At 44.0% G+C, this 20644-nt stretch overlaps 1 long non-coding RNA gene across 2 annotated transcripts in view; it reads right to left on the bottom strand.

Moving 5' to 3' along the window:
- The window catches only part of LOC130363054 (uncharacterized), an 81705-nt gene that overhangs the window by 41220 nt on the left and 19841 nt on the right, over positions 1-20644 (bottom strand). The window contains exons 1-2 of one of the 2 annotated variants that reach the window (XR_008891705.1): positions 5857-6163; positions 1850-2006 (exon numbers count right to left, since the gene is read on the bottom strand). This is a non-coding gene — a long non-coding RNA (uncharacterized LOC130363054). Of the gene's footprint in view, positions 1-1849; positions 2007-5856; positions 6164-20644 lie in introns of those variants that run through there. The other variant, XR_008891704.1, reaches the window with a different exon arrangement.

Below are 20644 nucleotides of genomic sequence, written 5' to 3'. Positions count from 1 at the left end.
GGCAGGAGGTCTGGAACACAGGCTAGGAACACACAAGGAAACGCTTTCACTGGCACAATGGCAACAAGATCCGGCGAGGGAGTGCAGGGGAAGTGAGGTATACATAGGGAGTGCACAGGTGAACACACTAATTAGAACCACTTGCGCCAATCAGCGGCGCAGTGGCCCTTTAAATCGCAGAGACCCGGCGCGCGCGCGCCCTAGGGAGCGGGGCCGCGCGCGCCGGGACAGGACCGACGGAGAGCGAGTCAGGTACGGGAGCCGGGGTGCGCATCGCGAGCGGGCGCCACCCGCATCGCGAATCGCATCCCGGCTGGAGGCGGTATCGCAGCGCACCGGGTCAGTGGATCTGACCGGAGCGCTGCAGTAGCGAGAGTGTAGCGAGCGCTCCGGGGAGGAGCGGGGACCCGGAGCGCTCGGCGTAACAACATAGATCCCACAGGCTGCATGATAACTCCAAACGATGACGCTGAGCGGCGTGACTGGCAAAGTCCTGCAGGGGCAGGATGCCGGGTGCGTGTCCTGGCGTTAGATGCGGCTCATGGTAATGCATGCGGACAGAAACGCGTTGGGATTGCCTGTGTTTTGTATATTTTATTATAAAACTTGCTTTCCAGATTTGTAGCTCAGCCTCATAGTACACTCCAAATAAATAATACATAATAGTTTCAGGAAAAGAACTCCATAGGACCCTTCCCTTCCTTCTTGCTATACCCCCATCTATATATGCTGCCTGTAGGGAACAAGGGAAACTTACAATTTAGAATGTAAATCTTATATCCTATAGTCCTTTCAGCAGCACAAGACTATCTTCCTTTTTTCTAGACAGTCTGTAATCAATATTTGACACAAGGGGTTGAAGTTTAGGGGGGGTCCTTTTATATTATGGCTTAAAGGGGTTAGTCACATAAGGTGACTTTACTAATTACCTGTCAGCCAGTACAGACACCCAGGCATACTTACTAAGGATCCATGCTTGTGTTGGTGGTAAATGGCCGTGTCCTGTGTCTCCCATCACGCTGCTGGCTTGATTGTGTGAACTGGATATTTCCTGTTTCTGTGTCCTCCCTTCAACTACAATTCCCAGGATCCCTTGTTTCTAGGTGGGAGATGACTGACCATTGCAGCACAGCTAGGCTCCCTTCCATGTGGGCTGTGCTTCAAACTACATTTCCCAGCAGCCCTTATGAGGCTGATCTTCCTCCCACCCATTGGTCCCTCCATCCATTGAAGCCCAGACATGCTCCCTTTCACCACCTGACTAGTGATGTAATGTCTCGGTCTGCACTGCAACCTGGGAAAGGTCCAAGATGACACTTATTTTGTATGCTGCTAAAAATAAACACCGAGAATGAAGAATTGTGAGACCAGCCATGAAACACAGGTACAGACACTATATTATGAACGACACTAACTTTACAGCCCCTGTAGCATAGTCACATAAATAAATCCTGGAATACTCATTTAACCTTTAAAAGTTCCATCTGTCCTATCAGTTCACAGGCCGGAGATATCCCCACTACTTGTGCTGCTGAAAGGACTAAGGGAAAACAGATTTATATCCTAATTCGTAAACTTCTAAACTACATAAAAAACTATGTAGAAACTTTTTAGGAGCAATGCACTAAATAAGGAAAATGGCACAAAATGTTCCTAAGACAAATTGGTATAAATACTTGCACACCTCAGCTTGGCAGCTTGGTTTTCCTTTAATGCTTCCAAACGGATTATGTTCTAAAATATAATGTGAGCTACATGGAACGTCCATACATGATTATTATTCTTTTGTGTTTTTATTATAATGTCGTCCAAAAGCCCAGAAACCACATTAGCTCGTGTCACTCCTCACCTCCAACACTGTCTTTTATTGATGGTTCCAGTGCCCGACTCTGTTTAGTGATCCTGCTAACACATCGTCTGACACCTCACGACAGCCATCATTCACCTGCTATCAACACCTCCGGGCTTCCTTACAATAGAAAACTGGCCTTATTCCTCTGCTGTCCCTGTAACATTAGAAAATTATTTTACTTTAGCTCTTTGTTTAGCCTGTGTACACATTCAGATGTGGCATTGAATGGAAATAATCATCATTAAATAGCATTTCAATTAAATCAAGTTTTTATAGTAAATATGAGTAAAAAAAAAAAAAAATAATAATAATAATAATAATAAATATATATATATATATATATATATATATATATATATATACACATATAGACAAAAAAAAAAAAGATTTGACTGCAGCACACCAGCGTATCCAGTAAAAAGTGTGTTAGCTCTATTCCATAGATACAAGGACTATGTTTGGGAAAAGACCAAAATCTATTCCCGAATTCAATTGGATAGATGTTGGTATAAAGAATCAAGGAAGTAAATGATTGGAGCATCCAAGGTAGGAGGGGTTCCCTATGGTCTATATAAGTACTAACAATTGGCCCCGCGCACCATATGCCTCAGACACCCCTGATGACGTGACTGGCATCACGAAACATGTAGGGGAGGCAAGTTAAATATATTTTAAATAACAGCAGTTTCCTCATCTAGTGGCCCTGTAGTACTGCAGGTACAAGGCCATATACAGACCTCCAACTGGAGGTCAATTTATAATCAATAGTGTGTGGCAACAACTGCTGGGTTTTTAAAGCATCTTTTTTCCCTCACAAGTTTGATAATTTTAAGCAAATCAATAAAAGTGAAGTTTTAAAGGGAGGGTGCACTATAAAGGGGTTTTGCACCCCCATCTGGAATTTATTCCAGGTGTGGGGTTTGGATTTTTTATGCATAGTGCATAGCACTGATCAGTGTTATCGGTCATCTTCTGCTCTGGTCTGCTCTCAGGCCAGAGCAGAAGACCCATGGAAGGTGGTGGAGGCAGGTGAGGGGACCTCCGTCTGCCGTTCTGGATAATCGGATCTCCGCGGCAGGGCTACATTATCTGTGTTGATCACAGCATCTGAGGGGTTAATGGCATCTGAGGGGTTAACCTGCCACGCATGACCCGAGCATCGCTCTGATGCTTGTGGTCATGTATAGGACATAAATGTGCGTCCTGAGTCGTTAAGGGGTTAAAGGGGGGGGGGGGATATGATCAACGTATATAAGTATATAAATGGCCCAAACAAAAACTATAGGGAAAAGCTGTTCCAGGTTAAGCCCCCTCAAAGGACAAGGGGACATTCCCTCCATCTGAAGAAGAAAAGGTTTAGTCTCAAGTGGCGACAATCCTTCCTTGCCATATGAACTGGGAATTTATGGAACAGTCTACCTCAGGAACTGGTCACAGCAGGAACAGTTGAAAGCTTCAAAACAGGGTTAGATACTTTCCTTGAACAATACAGTGATCCCCCCAACCTACGATGGCCCCGACAAACAATCATTTCAACATACGATGGCCTCTCAGAAGCAATCGCATGTTGAAGGCAGCATCAACATATGATGCTTTTGTATGTCGGGGCCATCGCATAAACGGCTATCCGGCAGTGATGACAGCTTCAGCTGCCGCCGGATAGCCGTTTAATGTGCCCCATGTGCTCCGGTGAGTGTCACTCATCTGTCCCCGCCGCTCCGGACCATCCTCTTCATGCTCCACTGCATGGCCGTCGTTCTCCTTTGTCGCCATCACATCCGTCCTGTCATCCAATAAGAGCAGCGTGCGCAGCGACGTGATGACGGCGATGGAGAGCGACGATCCAGGGCAGCGGTGATGGTCCGGAGCGACGGGGACACCCCGGGGACGTGATGACGGCGATGGAGAGCGACGATCCAGGGCAGTAAAACTTTGTATATTATTATTGCACGGATCCCTCAACATACGATAAATTCAAGTAACGATGGTTCATTTGGAACGAATTACCATTGTATATTGAGGAACCACTGTATAACAATGCTTGTGCAGAAATATAAAATCACATCCCTTCCCCTTCATCCAACCACACCCCTTCCCTTCAATTCCTTGGTTGAACTTAAAGGGGTACTCCGGTGCTTACACATCTCCGCCGCTGGGGACCCCCGGGATCATGCACCCGGCACCCCGTTTGCAATCAGTCCCCGAAGCGTGTTCGCTACGGGTCTGATTACCGACGACCACAAGGCCGGCAGCGTGTGATGTCACGCCTCCGCCCCCGTGTGATGTCAAGCTCCGCCCCTCAATGCAAGCCTACGGGAGTAGGCTTGATTGCTGTCACGCCCCCTCCCGTAGGCTTGCATTGAGGGGTGGAGCGTGACTGATTACAAACGGGGTGCCGTGTGCATGATCCCGTGGGTCCCCAGCGGCGGGACTCCCGCGATCAGGCATCTATCCTTTGGATAGGGGATAAGATGTGTAAGCTCCGGAGAACCCCTTTAATGGACGTATGTCTTTTTTCAGCCATACTATGTAACTATGTACCAGGTGTGATACTGTTTGGAGAATAAAGCAGCCATGTTTTTTTTAAATCCTGGACAACCTCTTGAAATGAGCTGTGTGGAGAACACATTTTGCATCTAAATGTGTACAGGCTAAAAAAAAAACTGTACTTACCTCCCCCTGATCCCCCGCCAACAGCATTTTACTGATGCCTGGTCCTGCTGCTCAGCACGTCCTAATCTCAGGCTTAACATGGACATAGATACTGAGTCAATGTAGAGATAGAAGAGATGGTCTCGGCACGCACTTCTTTAGAAGGCTTTAAAATGTATTAGTAGAAATCAGGGTACATGAAAACGCAGAACGGGTGAATGGACACTTCTCTTTGTCGCGACTGAAATCAGGAAATGCTTAGCGTAAGAGTGGCACCAGAAGAATGATATTGGTGTGGGATAAGGGCAGGTGAGTACAGATTTTTTTTATTTCAGTTACTTAGCGTAGCTGAACATCTGCGACCAGGGATTCATTTCCTACCGGTTGACATAATCTGTAAAAGCAGAAGTTTGTTTCCGATGGATGAGTGATGTCCTTTCCTATCCCATAAGTGCAAAATCCAAGAAAACCCCTTAAAGGGGTACTCCGCCCCTAGAAATCTTATTCCATATTCAAAGGATAGGGGATAAGATGTCTGATCGCTGGGGCTAGGGGACCCTGCAAGCTCCAGCGTGGCACCCTAGTTAACCGGTGCACGGAGCAAACTTTGCTCCGTGCCGGATGAATGGTGATGCGGCGCCCGAGGAACCTGATGTCAGCGTCATGCCCCCTCGTGATGTAACAGCCACGCCCCCTCAATGCAAGTGTATGGGAGGGTGCGGGACTGCCGTCAAGCCCCTCCCATAGACTTGCATTGAGGGGGCGTGGCTATGACATCACGAGGAACGTGACTGTGACATTTCGAGCCCCTGGTGCTGCACTCGACATTCTAAACAAATACCAGGCTGCAGCAGGGAGATCTAGGGAGGTCCCAGCAGCGGGACCCCCGCGATCAGACATCTTATCTTACCTTTGGATAGGGGATACGGTGCCTACGGGGGGAGTACCCCTTTAAAGACCCGCATCACCTTTTCATAGCAGAATTTCTGTCCAGAATTTTGTATTTTATTTACTGGTATGATAACATTCAACATTTTGACCTCTGAATTTAAAATGTAAACAAAGAAAAGAAAAATAATTTTATACCTAGGCATCCACAATGTCACTTTTCATATACAGTGAATGTTTTAAGACTTGCACACGTATTGTGAAACTGAGTATAGCTTATTAAAGACAGCGAGATGTTTGGGAAATGCAAATAACATAATATCTACAAACATTGTACTGGAGTTCTGTTTAACATTTGGCATCGATTCGTTTCCACTGAGGAGACCACACAAGGAATCGGTGGCAGCCCCGGGACTGGATCGTAAATGTCTTGTATAATAGTCTAAACATAAAATGACACTTACTTCTCTGTTTCATCCAAGTATATTCGAAATATGTGTGGGGGTCTCTCATCTACCAAAAAGGCTTCGAGTGTCCTCCAACTTCTCATCATGTCCTATTCTACTAGCTGGAGGAGCGTTTGGCACCTACTCCACAATTATGATCTGGGAGATTTGTGATGTGGAAACAGTGAGGAGAGCGAAGAGCCAAAACCAAGAGAAAACAAATTTGGTACAAAGTAAATACTCCCAGCTACTAGCAACGGGTCTGTGTATAAACTTCTACGTCCTCCGTGGAGGGCTCTCTAAGAAATGTGATGGATACAGCAAATAAATCCCTTGCAAGGACTTCACTTGCCAAAACTGTCATGATTTATGGGTTTACAAAGATAAGTTCCCGAATGTCATGTTTAAGTGTCCAGCACTTATTCCCATGATGAATTGGGGTGTGAACTGCAGAACGTGTTGTGTAATGAGTTTTATAGGACTCCTTTACTAATCTCATAGAAACGACCCTTCGGCAAAAGCTAAATTTTCATCTATTGCTAACAATGCAAAAAGCTCAAGTGGACTTGAAATTTCATTGATCATCTTCTTAAAACCTCTCCTGTCAAGCCGACGCATTTCAGACAATAAGACGCCCTTACTCATGGCCTAAAAATGTTAACCAGTTATTTATAACTTATCCCTTATGGACAGGACAGGGGAGAAGTGTCTGATAAGTTAAGGTATTCCGGCTTTATACATGTTATCCCCTATCCATGGCATTCTGTGACGGGCGTTGCCTCCGAGACAGGGATGTGACGTCACGGCCACACCTGTAGTGATGTCAAGACCACGCTCCCCTAGTGATGCCACACCACGCCCCCTCCATTCATGTCTATGGGAGGGGAGTGACGCCATCATGCCCCCTCCCATAGACATGAATGGAGGAGGCATAGTGGGACGTCACTAGGCGGCATGGCCATGACTTTAGGTGTCTTATAAGAGTTTGATCTCCTGAATGGGGTCCAGCTCTCCTTGCTGAACGCCTCAGCCTTCACCTGCCGAGACTTACTATTCTAAGCAGTGATGGCTCTCTCATCCAGGCGTGACACTGTGCTGAGGTTAGTGATTGGCTGAGTGGGCCATCACTGCCAAGACAAGTACATCTAAGAAGATGGGGGTCAGAGCGATCATTGGGGAGAGCCAGGCCCCATTCTGGAGATCACGGGGGTCCAAGCAGTCGGACCACCCACGATCAGACAAGACAACTTGTGATCTGAAGGTGACCTCTTGTGTTCCGCACCTATGAGGGTCTACAGTAATTTATATAGCGGCTTTGCTGGACTTTATCATTTGTTGCGTATTATAAATGGTGGACTAATAGTTTTACCTACCTGGTTTGTGGGGGTCTTTTTTCAGGTCACACATGCAGCCTTTGTAACTACGCCAGCTGGTCATTAGATGGCCAAACTGGGTTTCTCCTATAGCAGTCACCTTTCCTGGGTCCTAACCAAGGCTCCCAGTACTCAAATACCCCAGGACTTACAGGAGACTTTTGCTAATAATAACCTTCTATCAAGCTCAGGGCCCAGGTAGTGATTGTCATGACCAACCCTGTAACCTGTGCAGACTTCCTGACGCTGTTGGATGGTGCCTGAAATTGGCTAGGACTGTCCCACTGGATCCGGGTTGGTTTGGGAAGCCTGTATTTTTGCATTGTTGAGCTCACTGGCCCTACTTTTATAATATACTACTCTGAGATAGGGCAGCAAATAGGAAACCTAAATGATATGCCCTTCAGTGGGTCACCCGTCTTCTGAATTTTACCTAATATCATCTGGCCTCTGCCGCTGCTTATCTTCCAGGTTTTTTGTTCACACTTACTAGATTGATGGGCTTGGACCATTTGGCAATTATATTATGGTATAACTACCTGTGAACAGTCATTTGCACGTCTGTGCTGTAATTTTTTGCTGTATAATTCCTTGATGTAACCTGGGGGGGGGGGGGGGTATGTTTCCTTGCTAACCCTCTTGCCCTAATTTTTAAATGATTTTATTTTTGTATATGCCACTTTGTCTATTAGTTTCTAATGAATGAAAATTATATAGTGCCCATTCAATTTCAGGAGTGGGTCCTGTCGGGTAAACATTGGCTGAGGTACCTGTGCTGGGCCCCACTGCCTAGGCGATGTCTTGATATGCATTACAGTTATGACTGTTGGTTTATGGTGTTTTTGCACAGTATCTTTAATAAATGCGAAGGATGCCCAATGGGAGGCCCCCTAACTAGCCCAGATATAGTGTAGGGGGGAGGAGCTGTTCAGTTTTAGTCTAGTCTAAGAGTTAGGAGTAAGGAGTCTAGGGTCTGTGTGCAGAGCTCAGTGTGGGCTGCAGTGGGGAGAGGATACAGCAGAAGTGTGAGGTGATTCATGAGAAGCCTAAAGAAAATCTTCAAGTGAGCATGCGCGCCATTCTGCTAGTGTTCCCCGCCAAGGAGGAGTTGGAAATTTCTAGCTGTGGGTACAGGAGCCGGTGAGTTGACGGGCTACACAGTGCTAGTCCGGGATAGATACGGTAGGAAGCCTCAGGCAGCTGGATCCCAATGACTAGTCCATACCCTGGCGGTGTTGCTTTAATTGGACATTAGTAGAACCTAAATCAGCATGGGATATCTCAAAGTCGAGTCTAAAGTCCCAGGTCTTCAGTACCTGAAAGCCAGTAAAATTAAGTGGGTGTAAAGCACCACAAGTCTCAGTAAGGCAAAAGGGCTCCCAAGGGTTACACTGCATCTCCATTGTTCTAATCTGAACTGTGAGGATTTTAACAACTACTCCTACCTTAGGTAAGATATCTGTAACCTTGCATCAGCATCATCATTGTCCCCGCACTTGGACCAGGAGAAGGTATCTCAACCTTGGACTGTGAAGATTAATGGTGCCCTGGCGTCATGAACTGACCACTACACCTTACACCCCATGGACACCACATTAATACATGGCCTTGTTTAGTTTACCATAGTGGGGATTGATCTTTGTTATGGCTCATATTGGGACATCTATAATGTCATAAAATACATATGTACATTTTATTTAATTTTTGTACAAGTTGAATTTGATGCATTTCCAACGTTTTTCCAGTCTTAATGTTTTTTTAGTTTTTTCCTTGAAAGTATTTGAGCAACCATTCCTTTCTGCTTCTCTTTGCTGCTAAGTTTGCTAAACCTTTTAGCTGAGGAAGCACAACAACCACATTTCATTACCACAGTTCTGGAATAGAATTTATGAAAGAGGAAGTGTAAGAAGCCAGTGGAGCGCACAGGAGCGTATATTAAGGGCATTGCTGGTCAGGGTGAGGAAGCGGCAGACCAATGCCAGGCCAGAGGCCTGCTGAAAGCAAATGAAAATTAGCTGTTGACCCTTTTACTTCCTACTATTCAACACCTTCCTCTCGGCTCAGAATGTACATGCTGCCTAGGCTTGGACTGTCTTTCAATGCTTTGATAGGTCTTTGATATTGGACATGCCAATATGGTATGCCAGTGTATCTGGTTGCCAGTATAAAATACTATACTAGCCTGAAGGATATTAGAAATAACCAAAAATATGTATTTGGTTCTGGGTTCTTGTAATCCCAGCTTTCCTTTAACCCCTTAAGGACTCAGCCCATTTTGGCCTTAAGGACTCAGACAATTTAATTTTTACGTTTTAATTTTTTCCTCCTCGCCTTCTAAAAATCATAACTCTTTTATATTTTCATCCACAGACTAGTATGAGGGCTTGTTTTTTGCGCGACCAGTTTTCCTTTGTAATGACATAACTCATTATATCATAAAATGTATGGCGCAACCAAAAAACACTATTTTTGTGGGGAAATTAAAACGAAAAACGCAATTTTGCTAATTTTGGAAGGTTTTGTTTTCACGCCGTACAATTTATGGTAAAAGTGACGTGTGTTCTTTATTCTGAGGGTCAATACGATTAAAATGATACCCATTATTATATACTTTTATATTATTGTTGCGCTTAAAAAAAATCACAAACTTTTTAACCAAATTAGTACGTTTATAATCCCTTTATTTTGATGACCTCTAACTTTTTTATTTTTCCGTATAAGCGGCGGTATGGGGACTCATTTTTTGCGCCATGATCTGTACTTTTTTTTGATACCACATTTGCATATAAAAAACTTTTAATACATTTTTTATAATTTTTTTTTTAATAAAATGTATTAAAAAAGTAGGAATTTTGGACTTTTTAAATTTTTTTTCGTTCACGCCGTTCACCGTACGGGATCATTAACATTTTATTTTAATAGTTCGGACATTTATGCACGCGGCGATACCAAATATGTCTATAAAAAATGTTTTTTACGCTTTTTGGGGGTAAAATAGGAAAAAACGGACGTTTTACTTTTTTATTGGGGGAGGGGATTTTTCACTTTTTTTTTACTTTTACTTTTACATTTTTTTACATTTTTTTTTACACTTGAATAGTCCCCATAGGGGACTATTCATAGCAATACCATGATTGCTAATACTGATCTGTTCTATGTATAGGACATAGAACAGATCAGTGTTATCGGCTATCTTCTGCTCTGGTCTGCTCGATCACAGACCAGAGCAGGAGACGCCGGGAGCCGCACGGAGGAAGGAGAGGGGACCTCCGTGCGGCGTTATGAATGATCGGATCCCCGCAGCAGCGCTGCGGGCGATCCGATCGTTCATTTAAATCGCGAACCGCCGCAGATGCCGGGATCTGTATTGTTCCCGGCACCTGAGGGGTTAATGGCGGACGACCGCGAGATCGCGGGCGTCGGCCATTGCCGGCGGGTCCCTGGCTGCGATCAGCAGCCGGGATCAGCCGCGCATGACACGGGCATCGCTCCGATGCCCGCGGTTATGCTTAGGACGTAAATGTACGTCCTGGTGCGTTAAGTACCACCTCACCAGGACGTACATTTACGTCCTGCGTCCTTAAGGGGTTAAAGGGGTACTCCGGTGGAAAACATTATTTTTTTTTTTTAAATCAACTGGTGCCAAAAAGTTAAACAGATTTGTAAATTACGTCTATTAAAAAATCTTATTCCTTCCAGTACTTATCAGCTTCTGTATGCTACAGAGGAAATTCTTTTCTTTTGGGATTTTTTTTTTGTCTGGCCACAGTACTCCCTGCTGACACCTCTGTCTATTTTAGGAACTGTCCAATGAAGCATCTTTTTGCTATGGGGATTTGCTCCTGCTCTGGACAGTTCCTGACATGGACAGAGGTGTCAGCAGAGAGCACTATCGACAGACAGAAAAGAAATCCAAAAAGAAAATAATTTCCTCTGTAGTATACAACAGCTAATAAGTACTGACAGGATTAAGATTTTTTAATAAAGGAATTTAAAAATCTGCATAACTTTTTGGCCCAGTTGATTTTAAAAAAAGTTTTCCACCGGAGTACCCCTTTAAATTTATCTACCTGTTGTGCCCCTGCAGCCTGCAATAGACATTTGGTATTGATTAAAATTGTAATGTCTTAGGGTCCTGGCAGAACCTTGGCTAAAGTCATCAACATGAAGAAGGATCTCACAGCCAGTCATTCTTGGGTTATCAAAATAACTTCAATAGTCAATCAAGTAAAGTCCCACTAAGTATATGCGAATAATAGATGGTCCTTATTACCGATCTCCCAGTCACTTTCTGTGGCCTCTTCTGCTCTCCTCTTTATGGACGTCCTCTTTTTGGCATCCTGACACAGCAGTCAGCCTGGCATTGCCTTCCTCCTGCAAGGACCTCTATTGCTGCCAAGCATGCATGCATGTTAAAGCCCAGCCTTATAAATGGCCAGTGTGTGCCAAAGTTCTTTATCCTCAGCCAATGTCTTGTCAGTCCAGGCTACTTAATCATCTACGTAAGCATAGAAGTGGATGAAAGCGTGAAACAGTTGTAGCCCAAGCATGAAACAGTTATAGCTTACAAAGCGTGATACAGTTGTAGCCCTTCCTTAAACTTCTCCCCTGCACCTGTCTCGTTACTACCTGCACTATTTGCATCAATAGAATAAAGTACATTTTGGAAGCTACAATGGGTGAGTGCCCCATTACTGTCATCTGCTTCTATGCTTACATTTTGGATATCTCAACATGATGTGTAGCACCACATTTTCTGACTTTACAAGACTAGTGTTAAGTTAGTTGCTTTGCATTGTCTGAACTGCCTCTAGGGTCAAGCAGTGTTGGAGCTGTTCTCTATTTTGTTGTTTTCTTAATCATCTATTTACTATGACTGAAGTTCCTTGGTTCGTTCAACTTTTCTGGGTGCTTGGTTTCTGCCCAGCTTGTTTCCAGACCACATCCGCCTAGATGCCACCTATCCTAACCTCCTGTTTACCAACCTCATCCAGTCTGACCACAGTGCTCTCTGCAGTCCGGAGCAGAAGATGTTTTTCTATGGCGATTTTCTCCTACTTTAACCCCTTAAGGACCCGGGCTTTTTTTCATTTTCAATTTTTCCTCCTTAACTTTAAAAAATCATAACTCTTTAAAATTTTCACCTAAAATTCTATATGATGGCTTATTTTGTGCGTCACTAATTCTACTTTGTAATGACATTAGTCATTTTACCCCAAAATCTACGGTGAAACAGGAAAAAAAATCAATGTGCGACAAAATTGATGAAAAAAACACTATTTTGTAAGTTTTGGGGGCTCCCGTTTTTACGCAGTACATTTTTCGGCAAAAATGATACCTTATCTTTATTCTGTAGGTCCATACGGTTAAAATGGTACCCTACTTGTATAGGTTTGATTTTGTATCACTTCAGAAAAAAATCATGAATACATGCAGGAAAATGTATACATTTAAAATGGTCATCTTCTGACCCCTATAACTTTTTTATTTTTCTGCGTATGGGGCGGTATGAGGGCTCATTTTTTGCGCTGTCACCTGAAGTTTTTAGCAGTATCATTTTGTTCTGATCAGACTTTTTTTTTATCACTTTTTCTTCACTTTTTTGTGGTATAAAAAGTGACCAAAAATACTCTATTTCGAACTTTAGAATTTTTTTGCGCGTACACCATTGAACGTGCGGTTTAAAAAGTGGTATATTTTTATAATTCGGACATTTCCTCACACGATGATACCACATATGTTTCTTTTTATTTACACTGTGTTTTTTTTATTCTTGGAAATGCCGGGTGATTCAAACTTTTATTAGGGGAAGGGATAATTGAAAGGGTTAATGATTTTTTTACACTTTTCTTATGCAATATTATAGCTCCTATAGGGGGGGCTATAACATTGCATGTACTGATCTTTTACACTGATTGATCCATCTCCATAGGAATGGATCAATCAGTGTTTTCGGCGATTGAATGCTCAAGCCTGGATCTCAGGCTTGAAGCATTCATTCGGCAATCAGACAGCGCAGGAGAAGGTAAGAAGACCTCCTCCTGTGCTACAGCTGTTCGGGATGCCGCGATTATACCTCGGCGATCCCGAACAGCTCCCTGAGCTAACCGTCAACTTTCACTTTCGTTTTTAGCAGCGCGGCTCAGCTTTGAGCGCGCGGCTAAAGGGTTAATAGCACGCGGCACAGCGATCAGTGCTGCACACTATTTGAGGCGGGTCCCGGCTTCACTATGACGCTGGGCCCGCCGCGATATGATGCGGGGTCACCGTGTGACCATGCGTTATATCGCAGGAACGGGACCCAGGACGTACCCATACGTCCTGGGTCCTTAAGAGGTTAAACAGTTCCTTACAGGGACAGAAGTGTCAGCAGAGAGCACTGTGGTCAGACTGGAAAGAACTACACAACTTCTTCTGGAGCATACAGCAGCTGATAAGTACTGGAAGGGTTAAAATTTTTAAATAGAAGTCGTTTACAATTCTGTATAACTTTCTGGCACCAGTTGATTAGAAAATATTTGTTTTCCACTTGTTTTCCTCCAGAGTTCCCCTTTAAGGCCAGATTTTTGTATTGGGGTTAAAGGGGTACTCCGCCCTTAGACATCTTATCCCTTATCCAAAGGAAAGGGGATAAGATGTTTGATCGTGAACTTCGCTCCATGCTGGATGACTAGCGATGCGGCGCAGGAGGCTTGTGATGTCATGGCCATGCCCCCTCCCATAGACTTGCATTAAGGGAAAGTGGCGTGACGTCACAAGGGGGCATGGTCGTGACATCACGAGCCTCTGGCGCCGCAACTGGCATTCTAAACAAACACCGGATGCTGCAGGGGGATCACAGGGGGTTCCAACAGCCGGACCTCCACAATCAGACATCTTATTCTCTGGATAGAGAATAAGATGCCTAGGGACGAAATACCCCTTTAAGGGCTGAACTTGTGGAAATCCTTTAGACTCTGCTCCTCAGTTTAGCCCTAAAATAATTTCCAAAATATATTGGAAAATTTGTCCCAAGCTACAGAACTATACCAGTGGCAAAAAAAGGTTAATAAATCGGGGGTTCAAAAAGATGATGTTCAGCCTAAAATCTGGATTATTGCCTTGATGGATCTATTCTAAGGCTAAATTTCCACTTGTTTTTTTTAGGCAGTTTTTGGAAAATTGCCACTGCAGTTTTTGAGCCAAAGCCAGAAATGTATTCAAAAGGAATAGGACATATAAAGGAAGAACTTACACTTCTCCTCCCTTATGGATCCACTTCTGACGTTGGCTCAAAAACTGCAGTAGTAGATATCCAAAAACTGCCTGAAAAAAAACCAAATGGAAACTTAGCCTAAGGGTTCACTTAATTAAAATGAATAAACAAACTTAATTCATATAATCTCTGTTTTAAATTCATGTAATTTAAAAGAAGAAACATTCCTGTGAGTCATCGAAAATTATCTAATTTGGCCTTTTGGGTTATTAAATCACACATGACTTTCTCCGCCCCATTGTGGATTCTGTAAAATTGTGACTGTCCATAAGATCCCACACAAGTTGTTCTCACATAAGACATAAGGGAGAAGCAATGTGAAGAGATGCACTTAGCATCAGCATTCGTGGAGGTTTTATTTTGTCCTAAAACATTTTGGATAGGTGATATGTCTTAGATTGGTGGAGGTTAGACAGCCGAGCCTGACAACAATGTCTAAAACGTGGAAACCTGGCCCATCCGCCAGCTACATGATAAAGGTGAGGACTGAGGAGTCTCTAAAGAGCAATAGTCAAACATGTTCCAATTAAAGTTTCTAGGATCGACGGAAAGAGACCAAATTTTTTTAGGGCAAAATAATCCTTTAGTTCACAGTTATGTCCACTATGGGATGCTTAGAGTACCAGAGAGTACAGAAATTTACAGAGGGGTACACACGTTAAAATATAACTTTTAATCAGACACGTCTAAAAGCAATCAATGGCACAGGCCCCACAACAGATAGCCAGTACAATAGAGTTGACACCAGATCTATAGTGTACAAAACAGACCACAATGGATGGAAGTATGTCTGTAATGGGGGATTATGGAGAGAGCAGGGTCCCAAACGGTGCACTAATCACCCTAGAATTCCCTATCGGGGAGATGTAGTGATGACTACTCCTGCTCCCACAGGGACTGTCGGGGCACTCGCCCTAAAAAGGGCGACCCCTGCCCCGAACTATCCCTTGGACTCCGCCCTATAAGTCCCTGGCAATATTGCACATGCCCTTGCTCTGGTATACCCGACGCGTTTCTACCACATCGGTGGGTTCCTCAGGGCAAAATACAGTACAAGAATATATGTAATCAATATTACCAATAAATTGTTACAATAATATCAAAAATATCAAAGAAAGGGCTATCACCAGATAAATATTACAAAAGTATTTACAAACTTGGCAATACCATGAGTATACCTGCAGCTGAGCACCTATCCAGTTTAGGCGATACTGGTGCTAATAATATCTGTTGTCTACTGGCAAAAAATGCCAGCATATGGCTACTCACGGTTACCATGGGTTGCCGCAGTGGCGGTATCCCCAGGTGCACTTCCCCAGTGGTGGGTAGCGCACTCAGCCGATCGGTGTCCTGACAAAGTTTTAGCAGTAACTACCATTTTTAACCCCTTAAGGACCGGGGATTTTTCCATTTTAGTTTTTTGCTCCCTGCCTTTAAAAAATCATAACTCTTTCAATTTTGCACCTAAAAATCCATATGATGGCTTATTTTTTGCGCCACCAATTCTACTTTGTAATGACATCAGTCATTTTGCCCAAAAATCTACGGTGAAACGGAAAAAAAATCATTGTGAGACAAAATTGAAAAAAAAAACGCTGTTTTATAAATTTTGTGGGCTTCCGTTTCTACGTAGTACATTTATCGGTAAAAGTGACACCTTATCTTTATTCTGGAGGTCCATACGATTAAAATGATACCCTATTTATATAGTTTTGATTTTGTCGTACTTCTGGAAAAAATCATAACTTCATGCAGGAAAATTAATACGTTTAAAATTGTCATCTTCTGACCCCTATAACTTTTTTATTTTTCCGTGTATGGGGCGGTATGAGGGCTCATTTTTTGCGCCGTGATCTGAAGTTTTTAGCGGTACCATTTTTGCATTGACAGGACTTATGGATTGACAGGACTTTTATTCATTTTTTCATGATATAAAAAGTGACCAAAAATGAACTATTTTGGACTTTGGAATTGTTTTGCGCGTACGTCATTGACCGTGCGGTTTAATTAATGATATATTTTTATCATTTGAACATTTCCGCACGCGGCGATACCACATATGTTTATTTTTATTTACACTGTGTTTTTTATTTATGGGAAAAGGGGGGTGATTCAAACTTTTAATACGGGAGGGGTTAAATGATCTTTATTGACTTTTTTTTTTCCACTTTTTTTTTGCATTGTTATAGCTCCCATAGGGACCTATAACACTGCACACACTGATCTTTTACATTGATCACTGGTTTCTCATAAGGAACCAGTGATCGATGATTCTGCCGCTTGACTGCTCATGCCTGAATCTTAGGCACTGAGCAGTCATTCGGCGATCGGACAGCGAGGAGGAAGGTAGAGACCCTCCTGCTGTCCTTTAAGCTGTTCGGGATGCCGCAATTTCGCCGCGGCTATCCCGAACAGCCCACTGAGCCAACCGGCATACTTTCACTTTCACTTTAGACGCGGCGTTCAACTTTGAATGCCGCGTCTAAAAGGTTAATAGCGCGCGGCACCGCGATCAATGCCGCGCGCTATTAGCCACGGGTCCCGGCCGTGTGTCCTTAAGGGGTTAAAGGGGTACTCCCCCCCTAGACATCTTATCCCTATCCCAAGGATAGGGGATACGATGTCTGATCGCAGGGTCCCACTGTTGGTGACCCCTGCGTTATCGGCTGGAGCACCCCAGACATCCAGTGCACAGAGCGAACTTCGCTCCATGCCGGATGACTGGCAATGCAGGGCGGAGGCTTGAGATGTCACGTTCACGCCCGCTCGTGATGTCATGGCCACGCCCCCTCAAAGCAAGTCTATGGGAGAGAGCGGGACAGCCGTCACATCAGGAGTGGGGTGTGGCCGTGACCTCACAAGCCTCCGGTGCTGCACCCGACCCTCTTAACGAATGCCGCAGACAGCAGGGAGAGTCCCCAGTGGTGGAACCCCGACGATCAGACATGTTATCCTTTGGATAGGGGATAAGATTTCCCAAGGGCAGAGTACCCCTTTAAGCAGATTTATTCTGTTAAATTGAATTCAATTTATTTTATCTGAGAGGACCACCAAAAATGTTCTTCTAGAGGAATCATTAGGGTTAAAGATGAATGGGGTATTTCCATCTGTACATTTTTGGCATATCCACAGGAAAGATGCAGGGCCTATCTGACAAGGGTCCCCTGACCCCTCCAGTGTATTTGGAATCTAAAAACAGCCATAGTTGTTATATGCAGTTTGCATTACTTCCATTGATGTTTATGGCACTTGTATAAACAGTATAGCGGGTTACGTAACTACACAAGCTACAAAAATAGAGTTGAAGTATGAATACACTGCTTACATATCTCCTGTTAACCTCTATGGGAGTTACGTAAACGGCTTAAAAAATCCCATTATAATTTTTTTGGCTTCCTAACCACCTCTGGCAAGTTGAAGAGGACTGAAGGACTCTCGATCTTGAGATAGGTGCAGGCACCTATGGGCATTTTTGTCATGCCTTGTGGATAAGCCATAAATGTTTACATGGGAATACCCCTTTAAGGGTGGGTTCACACCATGATTTCACTTTACGGCTACCGGATCCGGTTGGGGAGAGTAAAAACCGGGTGCTCCCGTATCCCAGCCGGACCCGGCCCGTATCTAATTCACTTTAAAGAGCCGTATCCGGTTTTCTGACCATACCTAAAATCGCGGTATACCACGGTTTTAAGTCTGGTCAGAAAAGCCGGATACCAAAAACGTGCCAACTGGAGTCACCGTTTGACTCCGGCCGGCTCATTGACATAAATTAGATACAGGAGCGCCCGATTTTCAATCCCCCCAACCGTATCTGGCAGCCATAGAGTGAAATCGTGGTGTGAACCCAACCTAACCCTAAGTTTGTGGCCTCCACTTCCTGCTGTTCTTTTTCTACTTTTCTACATGTTCCAATACTACTATGTCAATGTGAGGTTGAGGAAAGATGTTCCTTCATTTACTGACTTTTTGCTGGAAGTCATTTTGAGTCTTAACTCGACCAATTTCACTACTTTTCAAAGAACGTTTTGGAAAATCTAAAACTGCAGAGTGTTGTTCCATTGGGCCCATTGGATCCTGAGATTCAGTCATTACTTACACAGAGCATTGTTGTTATCATCACCCATACACAGAACTTATCATCAATAAGATAGGTCGTTTGTGAACCATTCTATGCAGGGGTCAAGTCCTGGGAAAAAAAGTGTGGGAACTCACCCAAGATTTCCACTTAAAGGGGTACTCCGCCCCTAGACATCTTATCCCCTATCCACCCCCGCCTTCTTCCTGCTGCACCCGGCATTCGTTTAGAGCATTGGGTGCAGCGCCGGAGGCTCGTGATGTCACGGCCACAGCCCCTCAATGCAAGTCTATAGGAGGGGGCATGACGGCCGTCACGCCCACTCCCATAGACTTGCACTGAGAGGGCATAGCCGTGACACACAAGCTTCTGCCCCCCTTCGCCAGTCATTCGGCACTGAGCGAAGTTCACTCCGTGCACCGGATGTCTGGGGTGCCGCAGCCAAGATTGCTGGGGTCCCCAGCGGTGGGACCCCCGGGATAAGATATCTAGGGGCGGAGTGCCCCTTTAAGGGCTGGTCCTGCAGGACTTCTGCTAATGGAAACTGCATTCCTGCTGTGGAAAAAGTGCAGGAACTACGTTCCCATGAGTTCCTGCAGGACTTGAGCCCTGATTCTATGAGAAATAGCCCCTAATGGCAACTGGTTGCTCCAAATTTATCTCCACATGGGGTTGCCTTCTGCTGAGGCCCATTATTGTGTTAAAGGGGAACTCTGGTAGAAACAAGTGGAAAACAAATGTTTTCAAATCAACTGGTGCCAGAAAGTTAAACAGATTTGTAAATTACTTCTATCAAAAAATATCAAGCCTTCCGGTACTTTTCAGCTGCTGTATACTACAGAGGAAGTGTGTGTTTTTTTTTTTCCAGTCTGACCACAGTGCTCTCTGCTGACACCTCTGTCCGTGTCAGGAACTGTCTAGATTAGAGTCAAATCCCCATAGAAAACTTGTCCTGCTCTGAATAATTCCTGACATGGACAGAGGTGTCAGCAGAGAGCACTGTGGTCAGACAGAAAAGAACGTGACAAATTTCTCTATAATATACAGCAGCTGATAAGTACTAGAGGGATTAAGATTTTTTTCATAGAAGTAGTTTATAAATCTAGTAGAAAAGGAAACGATCAGCTCACCTGAGCCTCCAGTGCACGGCAATCCTCAAGACAATCAGCACAATAGACGAATGTAGCCAGCACATAAAATTCAGAGTTTATTGATATCTCATTAAAAGTTCCATAGAAAGGCAGGTAGGGGAGTACATCAGGCAATATCATGTACAGTTACCAGCTTGGAGATGGGTCCCTTCACACCAACGTGTTTCGGGTCAAGGACCCTTAGTCATGGCATGATATTGCACTCCTTATGGTATATAAAAAAAATCTTTCTAATGGACTTAAAATTTTTTTTTTTTAAATTAAGCTTTCTATGTTTTATTTGTGTTTAAAGAAGTTGCCACTAGGCATCTTCCTACTTGTCCAGAGCACATTTCCCATGTCTTTTGCACAGACTTTGGTTTCCCACTGGCCTGGCAGAAGTCCAAAAGCAGGAAATTCTAAGGGGTGTGTGTGCAGCTGTGGTGTCCTGGTACAGGACCTTGTCCTGTCCCTGTCTGGAGACCCCTAAGCTAGAGCCCCTCCATTTCCATAGGGCTCTCCTGTAGGGCTTACCCCTGGTTGCCTCATGCAACTTATGTTAATATATTATTTAATGTATAGTAAATAACTATGTATAGGACCTTTCCCGGGTCACATGATGTACAGCTGTAATGTATAATTGCTTAAGGACCTTACTGGGTCATGTGATGTACCCAGAGTTCACTGGGTTCAGGACTTACAGGTTTGCTGACCAATGAGCTTAGTCCAGCCCCTTATTATATAAAGGACTGTAGCCACTAAATTCTCTCTCTTAGTTCCTGCTCTTATCTCCTGGATATCAAGCAAGCACAAGCAGCATAACTTCATTCAATTCATCTGGGCCAAAGCCTAAGAACCTGCAGCCACTAAACCGTGAATTACAAAGCTCAATCTACCAAATCCTGTGTGACTACTACCAGCTAAAATCTTATAATTAGTAGCACAGTGGCCTGCATAAACAGCTCATTGT

Source organism: Hyla sarda, chromosome 3 (assembly GCF_029499605.1).
Source record: "Hyla sarda isolate aHylSar1 chromosome 3, aHylSar1.hap1, whole genome shotgun sequence".
Classification (NCBI taxonomy): Eukaryota; Metazoa; Chordata; class Amphibia; order Anura; family Hylidae; genus Hyla; species Hyla sarda.
The sequence above is the reverse complement of the archived record's forward strand: the minus strand, read 5'-3'. Positions and strand labels throughout refer to the sequence as shown.